Here is a 13,616-nt window from a genome sequence, read left to right on the forward strand (position 1 = left end):
CAAAGAACACCACCTTTAAAAAATAAAATCAGGAGGCTGAGTGGTGGTGCACCTGGGTGAGCGCACATATTACAGTGCACAAGAACACAGGTTTGAGCCCCTGGTCCTCACCTGCAGTGAGAAAGCTTTGCGTGTGGTGAAGCAGGTCTGCAGGTGTCTCTCTGTCTCTCTCACTCTCTATCTCCCCTCCTCTCAATTTCTGGCTGTCTCTAGCCAATAAATAAATAAAGATAATTAAAAATTTTAAATAAAAAATAAAATCAATAAATAAATATACTTTACCACTATCTAGACTTATAAACCGAAACTATTATACCAAGTGATTACATCGAGATAAATTCTGCATTCCAGTTTAAAGGTCACTCCTAAATTAAAGGCTTTCTAAGAAATTGGAAGGGTGGGGGTAGTTAGCATAATAGTTATACAAAGAAACCCTTATGCCTGAGGCTCCAAAGTCCCAGGTTCAATTCCCCACACCACCATAAGCCAGAGCTGAGCAGTGCTCTGGTAAAAGAAAAAGGGAGAAACTGGTATTGCCTATGTTTTCCTCATTGCTCTTTATCCTACAACAATTTGCTTTTCCTCTTGGGAGAAGAAAATCTAATTAATTCATATTAAAACACATCATCTTGACAGTCAAAACTATTAAGATTCCAGTGTATAGTGACACATACCATAATCTTACCAAGGAATATTATTCTACTCAGATCACCCACTAAAATCATCATATATAAAAATCAGTATATGAAAATGTAGTTTCATCAAATTACTTTGCTTGGGAGTTAATTTACTGGGTCAAAAGTATTTACTCCATTGAATGTTCCTCTTTAACTAACTGAATTCAATTCAATCTAATAGACTAATTAATTAATCATATAGATCTGTTTTATAAAGGAAGTCGATTCATTTGGACTACACACTTTCTGTGATTTGAGAATATGGACAATCTTGGACTAAGCATACTGGAGGTTAGGTAGAACGACAATGTGATGGTCTATCACAAATCAATAAATTTTGAAGTATCTAGCAGGAGCAACTTCATGAATTTATAAACATCTACAAAATGCCAAAAAATCTTTTATTTCGTTCCTTTTTTAAAAAAGTTTTTTTTTTTAAATTTTATTTTGTGAGACCAGAAAGAGAAATTAAGAGGGAAGATGGATAAAGGAGACAGAGCCACCGCTTGTCAAGGGGTTTCCTCTGCAGGAGACCAGGGGCTTGGACCTTGGTCCTTGCCCATGGTAACACGCGCTTAACCAGGTGCGCCACCACCTGGCCCCCTAGTCATTGCTTTTATTTTAAATTTCATTCTATTAATAATTTGTTATTTCACACTGAACAAAGCCATCAGGGGAGGGGATGGGATACGGACTTCTTGTGGGAATTGTGTGGAGTCGTATCCCTCTTATCCTATTATTTTGTCAATGTTTCCTTTTTATAAATTATTTTTTTTAAAAAAGGAAATGGCAAAGGGTGTTTCTTGCATGAGAAAACTTACGTTCAATTTTACAAGTCCTTAGTTCCCTTGATTTTTAGTACTACATAGTTAGCACTGGCTTTTCTTTCCAAACTTCGTCAAAAGATTAATCATTAATATTTTTAAAATCTTAAGGGAGTCGGGCGGTAGTGCAGCGGGTTAAGCGCATGTGGCGCAAAGCGCAAGGACTGGCGTAAGGATCCGGGTTCGAGCCCCGGCTCCCCACCTGCAGGGGAGTCGCTTCACAGGCGGTGAAGCAGGTCTGCAGGTGTCTGTCTGTCTCTCCCCCTCTCTGTCTTCCCCTCCTCTCTCCATTTCTCTCTGTCCTATCGAACAACGACGACATCAATAACAATAATAATAACTACGACAAAACAAGGGCAACAAAAAGGGAAAATGAATAAGTAAATATTTTTAAAAATTGAAAAAAAAAAAAGTCTTACCTTAAATCTGACAATATTCCATTGGGGTTGTGTTTCAGTAGGAATGAGAAACAGCTGCTGGGAGAAAGTTCGCTGAGCTAAAGATTCCGGGTAAGCAGGCTTCATTGACCTTTAGGGGACAGATCGCCTTAGTGCTTGGTGCAATTTTCAGGATAGGAGAGAATTTCATCTTTGGTAAAGTAACTTCATCTGTTTTAGTTTAGAAAGGACTGTAGCAGAGCATAGCGACTGTGTACAGCGTTTACCACAAAGAAAGAGGATTAAATTCTTCCCTTCCGGGAGCTGGGCGGTGGCACAGCGGGTTAAGCACACATGGCGCAAAGCTCAAGGACCGGCGTAAGGATCCCGGTTCGAGCCCCCGGCTCCCCACCTGCAGGGGAGTCGCTTCACAGGTGGTGAAGCAGGTCTGCAGGTGTCTGTCTTTCTCTTCCCCTCTCTGTCTTCCCCTCCTCTCTCCATTTCTCTCTGTCCACTCCAACAACAACAGCAATAACAACAACAATGAAGATAAACAAAGGCAACAAAAGGGGGAAAATGAATGAATGAATAAATAAATAAATAAATAAATAAAGGTTTTAAAAAAAAATCTTTCCTCTCCAGAGCAAGGGGACTTCATTCATAAGGATGCCTAAACCTTGCAGTCCGGGAGGTGGTGCAGTGATAAGGCTTTGGACTCTCAAGCCTGAGGACCCGAGTTTGATCCCCGGAAGTACATGTGCCAGAGTGATGTCCACTTCTCTCTCTCCTTCTGTTTTTTTCATAAATAAATAAAATCTTTTTTAAAAAGCCTAAATCTTATAGTTATTTAAAAAAAAAGATTTAAAATAAATCTTAAAGTGATTTCTTTTTAACGGTAGTGGTCTCTTCAGTGCACAGGGTAAATTTATATTGAAACAAGGGCATAATGCAGGAATGCCTTCCAGCGATATGTATACTATAATGAATAGAGATTACTTTAAGAAAACTTTTCCACAGACTACTCGAAGGGGTCAGGGGGCCACGGCACAACCAAGCCAGCACACCAATTACCAGTACAGAGTCCTGGTTGGAGCCTCCTCAAGTCCCCACCTGCAGGGGAAGCAGATCTGAGGTCTTTGTTTTTTCTCCCAGTTTCCCTCTGTTCTAACAAATAAAATAGGAAGAAAAAAAATAGCCACCAGGAGTAGTGGGGAAATGGCTGCAGGTAGTGGTGGGTTCATAGAGCTCCAGAGATAATAACTGGTGGCATTCAAAAAGATAATAATAGTGCTCCAGAAGGGGGTGCAGTGGATAAAGCACTGGACTCTCGAACATGAAACCCCAAATTCAATCCCCAGCAGCACATGTACCAGAATGATGTCTGGTTCTGTCTCTCTCTCTCCTCCTATCTTCCTCATTAATAAATCAATAACTTAACATAATAATAATTGGTTAGATTTAATTTAAAAAATATTTGAGAGCAGAGGTAGATAACATAATGGTTATGCAAAGAGACGCTTATGCCTGAGGCTCCAAAGTCCCAGGTTCAATCCCCCTCACCACCATAAACCAGAGTTGAGCAGTGCTCTCTTAAAAAGGAAAAAAAAAACAAAAACACAAGAATATTTGAGGAGGCAGGGGTTTCCAGTGAAGGGGACGGGACACAGAACTCTGGTGGTAGGAACTGTAGGGAATTATATACCTACTACCTTACAGTTTTGTAGAACGATATTAAATCTCTAATAAAAAATTTTTTTTAATTAAGTGAGAAAAAACATATATAGTTTGGAGAAAGAAGAAAAAAATACATTAAGATGACTTTTGGGGCAATTTAGACTTGTCTTTGAATTTCTCATAAAGACATAGAAGTGAGTTCAGGTTCTGGAACACCATGGCAGAGGAGGACCTAGTTGTAGTATTATGTGGAAAACTGGGAAGTGTTGTGTATGTACAAAGTACTATTTTTTACTTTTGACTATAAGCCATTAATCCCCCAATAAATAAATAATTAAAAAACTTTAGAAGTGATAACCAGGGGAGTCAGGCTGTAGCACAGCAGGTTAAGTGCAGGTGGCGCAAAGCACAAGGACTGGCATAAGAATCCCGGTTCGAGCCCCTGGCTCCCCACCTGCAGGGGAGTCGCTTCACAGGCGGTGAAGCAGGTCTGCAGGTGTCTGTCTTTCTCTCCTCCTCTCTGTCTTCCCCTCCTCTCTCCATTTCTCTCTGTCCTATCCAACAATGACAACAACAATAACTACAACAATAAAACAACAAGGGCAACAAAGGGAATAAATAAATAAAATAAATATTAAAAAAATGAGAAGTGATAACCAGGAGGTGGTGAGGTGGAAAAAAGTATCGGACTCTCTTAAGTATGAAGGTCGAGAGAGATGCTTTGTTCTCTCCCCTCTCTCCGACTCTAGTAAGTAAATCAGTATTTTTTAAAGGACTAGGGCAAATGGTGGTACACCTGGTTGAGTGCACACATTACCATGCTTAATGGGATGCATTGGATCGACCTTCTTGTGGTGCATCCCGTGAGTACCCATTCATTGGGGAAACTGACGACGATCCTTCCTAGCCGACTGAATCCACATGGATCCCAGTCACTTTCAAAGCCAGCAACAAGCAGCTCCTGACAGCTTTCAACCTGACGCTGTTGACTGGCTACAGAAGAAGGGCAAACGCTAGAAGAAGAAGACCATGCTTAAGGACCTGGGTTTAAATTGCAGTCCCCGTTTTCAGGGGGAAGCAGTGCTGCAAACCTCTCTCTCACTCTCCCCCCCCCATCTGAAAGTTGGCCCAGAGAAGTTCCAGTAATATCAAAAAGCAAACAATAAAAAGGTAACTTATTTATACCTATTTTCTCAGTAATATTTGACCCCGTACAATAAAAGTAATTAAGTACAATAAGACTAAAACAAGAGGACCAAGTGTGTCACAGTGCTAAGGACCCAGGTCGAAACCCCTGGTCCCCACCTGCGGGGGGGACCAATTTACAAGTGGTGAAGCAGGTCCGCAGGCATTTGGCTCTCTTCCTCTCTGTCTCCTCCTACCCTATTTCTGGCTGTCTCTATCCAATAAAGGTGATTTTTTTTTTTCGAGATCAGACGTGTTCAAGATGGTATGGTATGGTAGACAGTAATTTTTTAAAAAGTGAGCAAATAAAAAATTTTTTAAAAGACTAAAAACAATCAAGAAAAGCAAAAAGAGATTAAGTTTTAATACTCCCCCAAATTAATATGCAACAACCGCTTATATCTCAGATTTTCCAGCATCTTTTTAAATCTTACATATATATATATATATATATATATATATATATATTTCCTTTTGTTGCCCTTGTAGGAAAATCTTTATTTCTCGGACACTTCTGGCCATCACCACAAGATGGAGGTACACTTGTAGTTTGAAGTAAATGTTCCTGAATTTTCAGTAAGAGCTCTATTTAAATTCCACTTGGGATTATGCTTCAAAAACTGTTTCTGCAAGATAAAAATGAACTGAATGGGGAGTAGGACGGTAGCGCAGCGGATTAAGCACACGTGGCGCAAAGCGCAAGGACCGGCGTAAGGATCCGGGTTCGAGCTCCTCACCTGCAGGGGTGCCGCTTCACAGGCGGTGAAGCAGGTCTGCAGGTGTCTTTCTCTCCCCCTCTCTGTCTTCCCCTCCTCTCTCCATTTCTCTCTGTCCTATCCAACAGCAACGACATTAATAACAACAACAATAATAAATAACTACAACAATAAAGCAACAAGGGCAACAAAAGGGAATAAATAATGAAAAAAAGTGAACTGAATGGGACTGTTTAAATTTATACAAATGTCCTAACCTGGTTAACTAAGATAAACATAACTCAGGATATAGACAAAACAAAAAAACTGAAAAAAATGTTTTTCATTGAGGCACTTAATAGTAAAAAGTCTTTTTACCAGTGTCACTGCTTTTTTTTTTTCTTTTCTCTTTTTTAATTGGGGGGAAGGTTAATGGATTATAGTCAACATGTACATGTGTGACATTTCTCGGTTTTCCACATAACACTCCAAAACCCCCACTAGGTCCTCCTCTGCCATCATGTTCCAGGACCCAAACCCTCCCCCCCCTCCCCAGAGTCTTTTACTTTGGTGCGATGTTCATACTTTTTTAACTAGTGACTTACATCTATTACTACATGACCAGAATGTTTACCAGAATGATTGTGAAGAGAATGCCAAGATCACACGGTAGCTTTTAGTTTGCTGAGGCAATTCCGTCGTTTCCGTCTCCCTGGTGGCTGTGCCTGTCTACCTTCCCACCAGTGGCGTACAAGGCTTTCTTTGCTCCATGTCCCTGCACACATTGTGACCTTTTCCCTGCACACATTGTGACCTTTTGACAAGGCAATGCTGCAACTGTGACATCCCATTGTGGTTATGATGCGCGTTTCCTGAGGGCCAGATGTTCAACCTTTCGTGTACTTTTAAGTCACCTGTATGTCTTTTTTTTTCTTCAGAAACATTGGTATTTATTATTGGGGAGAAAGAAATTGAGAGAGGAGAGGGAGATAGAGAGTTAAGACACCTGCCGCCCTGCTTCACTACTCGGGAAGCTGTTCCACTGTAGGTGGGACCAGTGGCTTGTTCCCTCCTCAAGTGGGACTGAATATATATTTTTAATTTTTTCAATTAATATTTCCTTTTGTTGCCCTTGATTTTTTCTTATTGTTGTAGTTATTACTGTGGTTGTTACTGATGCCATAGTTGTTGAACAGGACAGAGAGAAATGGAGAGAGGAGGGGAAGGCAGAGAGGGGGCGAGAAAGATAAGACACCTGCAGACCTGCTTCACCGCCTGTGAAGTGACTCCCCTGCAGGTGGGGAGCCGGGGGCTCGAACCAGGATCCTTCCGCAGGTCCTTGCACTTTGCGGAATGTGTGTTTAACCCGCTGAGCTACCGTCCGACTCCCTGAATATATGTCTCTTAAAGACATACAAGTGAGGGGGCCAGGCAGTGGTGCATGTTTAAGCCATGGGTCCTACGCACTGTAATGTGAGCGCTTAATCAGATGCACCACTGGCTGGCCCCCTCACTTGTATGTCTCTAAGAAATATATATTCAGTCCCACTTGACGAGGGAACACTTCACAAGCAGGAGCTATGAGTTCTTTATATACTTTGAATATTAACTCATCAAATTAGCAAATTGAGTCTTTGGACTTTTTTTTTTAAGATTTTATTTATTGATTGAGAAAGACAGGAGAGAGAAAGAGCCAAACATCACTCTGGTAGCTGTGCTGCCAGGGATTGAACTTTGAACCACAAGCTTGAGAGTCCTGTTCTTTATCTACTGCGCCACCTCCCGGACCACAGGCTTTGGTTTCTTTTACTGTCAAGAATCCCTTAATCTGATACAATTCCTCAAATCCCCTTTTGCTTGATTACACTTTTGATTATCACGACTAAGTCATTGCCACAATAACAAGGATTTTCCCTGTATTTTACTCTAGTAGTTTTATTATTTGATACAGCCAGAAATTGAGGATACGGAGACAGAGAGACACCTGCAGCTCAGCTTCACCACTTGTGAAACTTTCCCCCTGCAGATGGGGGCCGGGGTCTTGAACCTAGGTCCTTGAGCACTGTAACGTGCGCTCAACCAGGTGCACCACCACCCAGCCCCCTAACTCCAGCAGTTTTTTGGTTTGGGATTTTAGAGTAAAATCTTCAACCATTTTGATTTCCTTATATAGTATAGGGGTTCACTCATTCTCTGCATGTAGCATTCCCGACACCGATTCCTAACCTTCCCCATTAGATGTTCTTGGCACTACCCTTATGTCTTTAAGAATCAGAATACAAAAAGAGCTCATCCCGTGTAAATCTGAGGATACTGTTTCCTTTTAAAGAAACTAGCAGCCTGGGCCGCAGCACTGCAGAGAAAGCACTGCACTCCTAATCACGGGGCTGCAAGTTCAGGCTTCATTCTCCTGCACCACGCACGCCAGTTAATTCTCTTAATCTTCACATAAAAAAAGGGTAGTCTCCAATTTGAAATTATTTTATTAAATCTATTAGCCAACTTTGGTGGAAATAAACAAGTGAATTCCCAAGTACTTAACTGTGATAGTCATTTTCTCCAAAGAGAGCTAGGGTTTAATGTAGAAATGACCAATTCTACATATTTGGCAGGAAATATAACAAGATGACCCTAGAACATCATTTTATAGCAGGTAGTGGAAAAAAAAACAAAAACTACCAACTACTTGGATGAAGTTAAAAGGACTCAGGAACCAACTTGAATCTAAAAAGAAGGTACCAAAGATGGAATGGTCTGAGTATTATGCATTATGATGATGGACTGAAGTCTTCAAATATACTTAATTGAAGTTCATACTTAGGGGGGAAAAATTACTGGTCACCTCCAGAAAATGACAGAGACATTTAATTCCTTTTGAAACTGGTAAGCAAATATTCTGCTTTTCTTACATTAACTACCATGTTTGGGAATAAAATACAAACAGAAAGTGTCTTTTTATAATAGAATTAAATATAAAAATCAGTTTGTCTTTTATTACACTCAGTATATTAATAGATACTAAATAAGACAGCATAATCAGGGCTGGGAAGATAGCAAAATAGTAAAAATACTTTCATGCAAGCTTCTTGGTTCAATGGCTGGTTTAAAAAATGCATCATCTTATCAAGAGATAAAATCTGATCAAATGCCTGCATCCATCTGTCAATTTGCAAAATACAGAAGACAGAACATGAAGAACTGTTCAGAAATCAGCAGATCCTGAGTATAAAAAAACAAAACAAAACTGACCCAACAATAAATTAAGATGGAAAGGATTTTCTGCTAGTCTTCCCCTGTAACAATGAATTTTATTATTATTATAGGCCCCAACAGACATGGAAAAATGCTCAGTCACTGTTAGAGAAATGCAAATAAAGACGATGACGAGATATTTTAAAAGCATATGTAATTTATTTTGGACAGAGATAAACTGAGAGGGGAGGAGGAACATAGAGGTATCTGCAGCACTGCTTCACCGCTCATGAAGCTTCCCCACAAACCCCTGCAGGTAGAGACCCGGGGCCTGAAACCAGGTCTTTGCGCACTATTGTGTGTGCGCTATGCCGGGCGCACAGCGCCTGGCCACCAAGACACCATTTTGTACCTGAGAACGTTATACACCACAAAGGACAGAAACACCAGCTGTTGGAGAGTCTGTGGGGGGAAGGAGCCCTCCTACACTGCTGGTAGGAATGTAAACTGATTCAACTCCTGTGGAATATGGTCTGGAGAATCCTCAGAATGCTAGAAATAGACCTACCCACTAATTTCTCTCCTGGAGATTCATCCAAAACAAATAAAATGCCTATGCAAAGAGCTCTGTATGTATCTATATTCACAGCAAATTTGTGATGAACAGCCCAAACCTGGAAGCAACCCAGATAGAGACCCAGTGACAGATGAGTGGCTAAGGAAATCGTGGCATTATCTACAAAATGGAATACCACTGCAGCTGCTAAACACAATATCGTCTTTTGCTTCATGTTGGCCCGAAGTGGAAGGAATCATGTGAGATAAGCCAGATAACCCCACATATAAGTGAAACTTAAATAAACAAACAAACAAAAAAGGAAAAAGGAAAACACACAGTAAAACATGGACTGTGTGCTGTGCAGCAGGAAACCAAAGAATTCTGTGGGGGGAGAGGCCACTGGGGTCTGTTGCATGGCGGTGGCAAAGGATGTAAGCTAGGAGAGAGAGTCTCCCAAAGACACCTACTGACGGCAGATGAAGAGCTGCACCTGTGTGTCAACAACTGGACTGTAAAACATGAAGCCTCTAATAAGATGATTTCAATTAAAAATAAAAACTAAACAGAGGAGTCAACAAAATAACTCACCCGGGTGGTGTGCTGCTTTGCCATGTATGTGAGCCAAGTTTAAGCCTGGCCACAACGAACAAATATTCAGGGCTATGTTCTCTCTCCCTCTATCACTTCCCCCACCCCTGCCTTAAAAAAAAAAAAAAATATATATATATACATATATATATATATATATGTATATATATATATATACATACACCCTGAGTGTAAAACTATCAAATCTAATATATCAGCTTAGACTATGTTAAGTAAGTCAGCCACCAACTGTAAATATACTTTGAAGACAACTGGCAAACTGTACACTGAACTGAGTATCAGATGTTAAGAAACCAGTACTGGAGCCGGCAAAATAGGAAGGACAGTGAGTTGTTTTGCTATGTGCTATGACCCCAATTCAAATCACACCCCCACCAAGTTGGAAGAAGCTTCAAAGCTGTGTTTCTTGCCCTCTCTCTCTCTGTCTCTGTCTCTAAGAAAAAGTCACGTGGAGCGATGAAGTCCCTGATGACCAAAAAAACTAATTTTGTTAGGTGTGACACTGATGCTGTAATCACATACAACAATGTGTGTGTTTGTTGTTTTTTTTGATATCCTGAAGTTTCTAGATTGAAGTGGCATCTATATTATCTACATTTGAGATAAGACTTATAAGAGGGATAAAAGAAACAAGCACGAGATATTAATGGTTATTAAAGTTAGATTATAAGGAGCCTCATAACATTTCCTCTATTTCAGTAGACACCTAGAAAATTTTGTGATGACTGAATTAAGAAAAAAAAAAAATCACAATGTAAATCACTCTTTCCAGAAGTATTCAATTCATAGAAGAGGCAAAGTTTATTATTAAGAAATGTTAGTTTGATTTTAAAAAGAATTTTTGGCTTTAGAATATGGAAAGATGACGATCTAAGACAAGACATATACAAAGAAGGATAATTAAAATATTAAATACTACCTAAATTAAAACACCATGATGCAAACTGTTACTTATGATCTGCATCTTGTCAGGAGCAGCTGGTAAGCTGTCCTCCAGGGAGTCCTCCCCACCAATTCATGAAGCAGACACAGTCACACCATAAAGTGTCCTGCAGTTAGTGGGCAATCACCAATCCTTAGTTTTCCTGTCCGCTAGCATGTGCAACTATTACAGAAAACACAAAATTCTACTAACAGGCATGTTTTGTTTCTTCGCATCTTTTAAAACGCAAGCTCCCAATGTGCTGTGTATACTTTAAGGAGAAAACCTCCGACAGGAAAGATGAGCTAGCGGCCCAGTGCTGCCCAGCGTGTCACGCAATTGGGGAAGCCGGTGGCGGGGCCTCTGCTCACTGTTCAGGGCACAGTCGTCTCCACGGGGCTTGAGTCTTAGTTTTCATCACGCTACCAGCCAAACATGTACTCCATTGCTCTGGACACGATGCTGTCATCTTTTTTTGGTGTCTGTCTATCAGAAATAACCTTAAAAAAAAAAAAAAAAAAAAAGGTTAAGATAGGGTTTCTTCAGAGTCATAATCAACTTTAGAGTGAATGGTAAATTTAAAAGATTTAAGCACTGAAATGCATTTGTAATGCTGAGTTGCATGTTTAAAGATAAAACTATTAATTTGAAGAATTATTAACAATTTGGAGAATCGCAAGGCAAATTACACTTGCTCCACAAATTAAAACATGAGTAAAATAACCATGTTAATCCATCCTGAGGCTTCTCTAGTTGTGATACCGTCAAATATAGTCATCAAAAATTTTTATTTTAGTGTTAATATTTCCTATGTCAGAAATGATCACAAAAAAAAATTTATATATGCAAATACAGTAGAAAAAAAACAAATCAAAAATAACTAAAATGGCCTTTAAAAGGACAAAGAAACTATGTAAAATTTAAAGGTAATTTCCCACTTAACCAAGATGCTAACTTGTAAAATAAGGAACTTAAGACTGCAAAGCTGTCACTTGGGGAGTGTGTGTGTGTGTGTGGGGGGTAAGCAGATGTGGCAGTGTGTGTGTGTGGGGGGGGGGTAAGCAGATGTGGCAGTGTGTGTGTGTGTGGGGGTAAGCAGATGTGGCAGTGTGTGTGTGTGTGGGGGGGACGACCAAGAACAGAGCCACACAGAAAGCATGTGCTCCAGCACTGAGCCAACCCCAACCCCAACCCCAACCCCAACAATGCAAAGCTTGGGAGTCGGGTGGCAGTGCAGCAGGTTTAGCAAACATGGCGCAAAGCGCGGCCTAAGGATCCAGGTAGAGCCCCCGGTTCCCCACCTGCAGGGGAGTCGCTTCACAGGCGGTGAAGCAGGTCTGCAGGTGTCTCTCTTTCTCTCCCCCTCTCTGTCTTCCCCTCCTCTCTCCATTTTTCTCTGTCCTATCCAACAACAAAGGCATCAGTAACAACAACAACTACAACAATAAAACAACAAGGGCGACAAAAGAGAATATTTTTTAAAAATGCAAAGCCCAAGATTTCATCAAGGCAATAACTTCAGCAGGGAACATTTAATGTCATATAATCGAATAAAATACTAAACATACTATGCACTTGAACCTTTGAATTACTGCCTTTTTTAACTTAATCCTTACAATACCTGATAGTCACTGTTCGATGCTTTGTACGCTGTGGCAAGAGGCCTCTTACTGCCTTTTTTAACTTAATCCTTACAATACCTGATAGTCACTGGTCGATGCTTTGTACGCTGTGGCAAGAGGCCTCATGGTGGAAATTCCAGGAGTACTTCCAGGTTGGGCTGGTGTCCCTAAGGTTTTGATGGGTGGTGTGAAGGCTACAGATGGAGACGACAAGGCACACCTGTCACTGTTTTCCATGACACTCTGCAGAAACAAAGACAAAAAACTCAGCTCATTACCAGAATATACATGATCTAATATTATATCCTCCTTACCAAAAAAATGTAAAAAGAGGGTAACGTTACTTGATCTAATTAGTTGCTCAAATAATTTTCAACTTGACAAAAACAAATCATCTTCTTAGCTGCATTTGAGACCTAATACTCAGGCCAAAAAAAAAAGTCTCACTTCAATGACTATAAGCACACTTAAGAATCTCCTAACAAGCTGCACAGCCAATATATTTGCCAGAAATAAAGTCACTTCACCCCCCCCCCCAACATGAAAGATCAGCCAGAGAGGACAAGAATTCTTGGGACAGCCTGAGGGATGGACTCACATGCAGTTCCTAGTCCTACAGGGTCCCAAGGAGCCCCAAGTCTCTGTCAGTCTGTGAGATCATCTATCAGAGCTCAAGGTAATTACACAAATCAGAGCAGCGCTGGACCCGTGAGAACAAGAATCCTGTCTTCTCGGTGCACTGATATGTTGAGGCAGCCACTGAGGCCAGTGTGTGCTAGGTGAGAGTATGTATCTAAAGGATGCTCGTGGTGACTTTACAGAGTTTAAATTATGCTCAGTATCTTTTATGAATGTATAAATTTAATTTCCCCTCTTAAAACAGATGGTGAAAAGTTGTGTGAAAGTTAATCTTCAGTTACCATTCTAATTAATTTAATTAATTTAATTAATTAGATTTAATTGATTTAATTCATTCTAAAACAGCACTACTTAAAACAGGTGAAGAATTGGATGTTGGTTTGCACAAAAAAGACATGGACAGAAGTTAAGAAACCTAGAATTCAGGCTCACTTTTAGCAACACTAGATAAACAATTCTCTTGGTCTCTTTTATAAAATGAAGGGAATATGGGCTCTCTAAATTTAAGCTTTATGTCTTAAGTATTTCTGCTTTACCATGAAGATTACTGTATCATCTCATTTTATAAGGTCAAACAGTGAAGAAGTGACATAACTACCAATGTCAGTAAAGCAGTGACTTACTTTATCTATACACGGTTT

The 13,616-nt window shown here is 40.2% G+C and overlaps 2 long non-coding RNA genes across 2 annotated transcripts in view; both read right to left on the reverse strand.

Annotated features, from left to right (window-relative positions):
• The window catches only part of LOC132534239 (uncharacterized), a 285,582-nt gene extending 279,450 nt beyond the window's left edge, over nucleotides 1-6,132 (reverse strand). Inside the window, exons 1-2 of the long non-coding RNA XR_009545915.1 lie at nucleotides 6,038-6,132; nucleotides 1,921-2,029 (exon numbers count right to left, since the gene is read on the reverse strand). This is a non-coding gene — a long non-coding RNA (uncharacterized LOC132534239). The remainder of the gene's footprint in view (nucleotides 1-1,920; nucleotides 2,030-6,037) is intronic.
• Nucleotides 6,133-10,569: 4,437 nt separating this feature from the next.
• Nucleotides 10,570-13,255, reverse strand: LOC132534238 (uncharacterized). Its single transcript, XR_009545914.1, has 2 exons — nucleotides 12,415-13,255; nucleotides 10,570-11,214 (listed from the first exon to the last, which is right to left on the reverse strand). It is a non-coding gene; the product is annotated as an uncharacterized LOC132534238 (long non-coding RNA).
• Between the last annotated feature and the right edge of the window lie 361 nt (nucleotides 13,256-13,616).

The sequence above is a fragment of the Erinaceus europaeus genome, chromosome 18 (assembly GCF_950295315.1).
Source record: "Erinaceus europaeus chromosome 18, mEriEur2.1, whole genome shotgun sequence".
NCBI classification, from domain to species: domain Eukaryota; kingdom Metazoa; phylum Chordata; class Mammalia; order Eulipotyphla; family Erinaceidae; genus Erinaceus; species Erinaceus europaeus.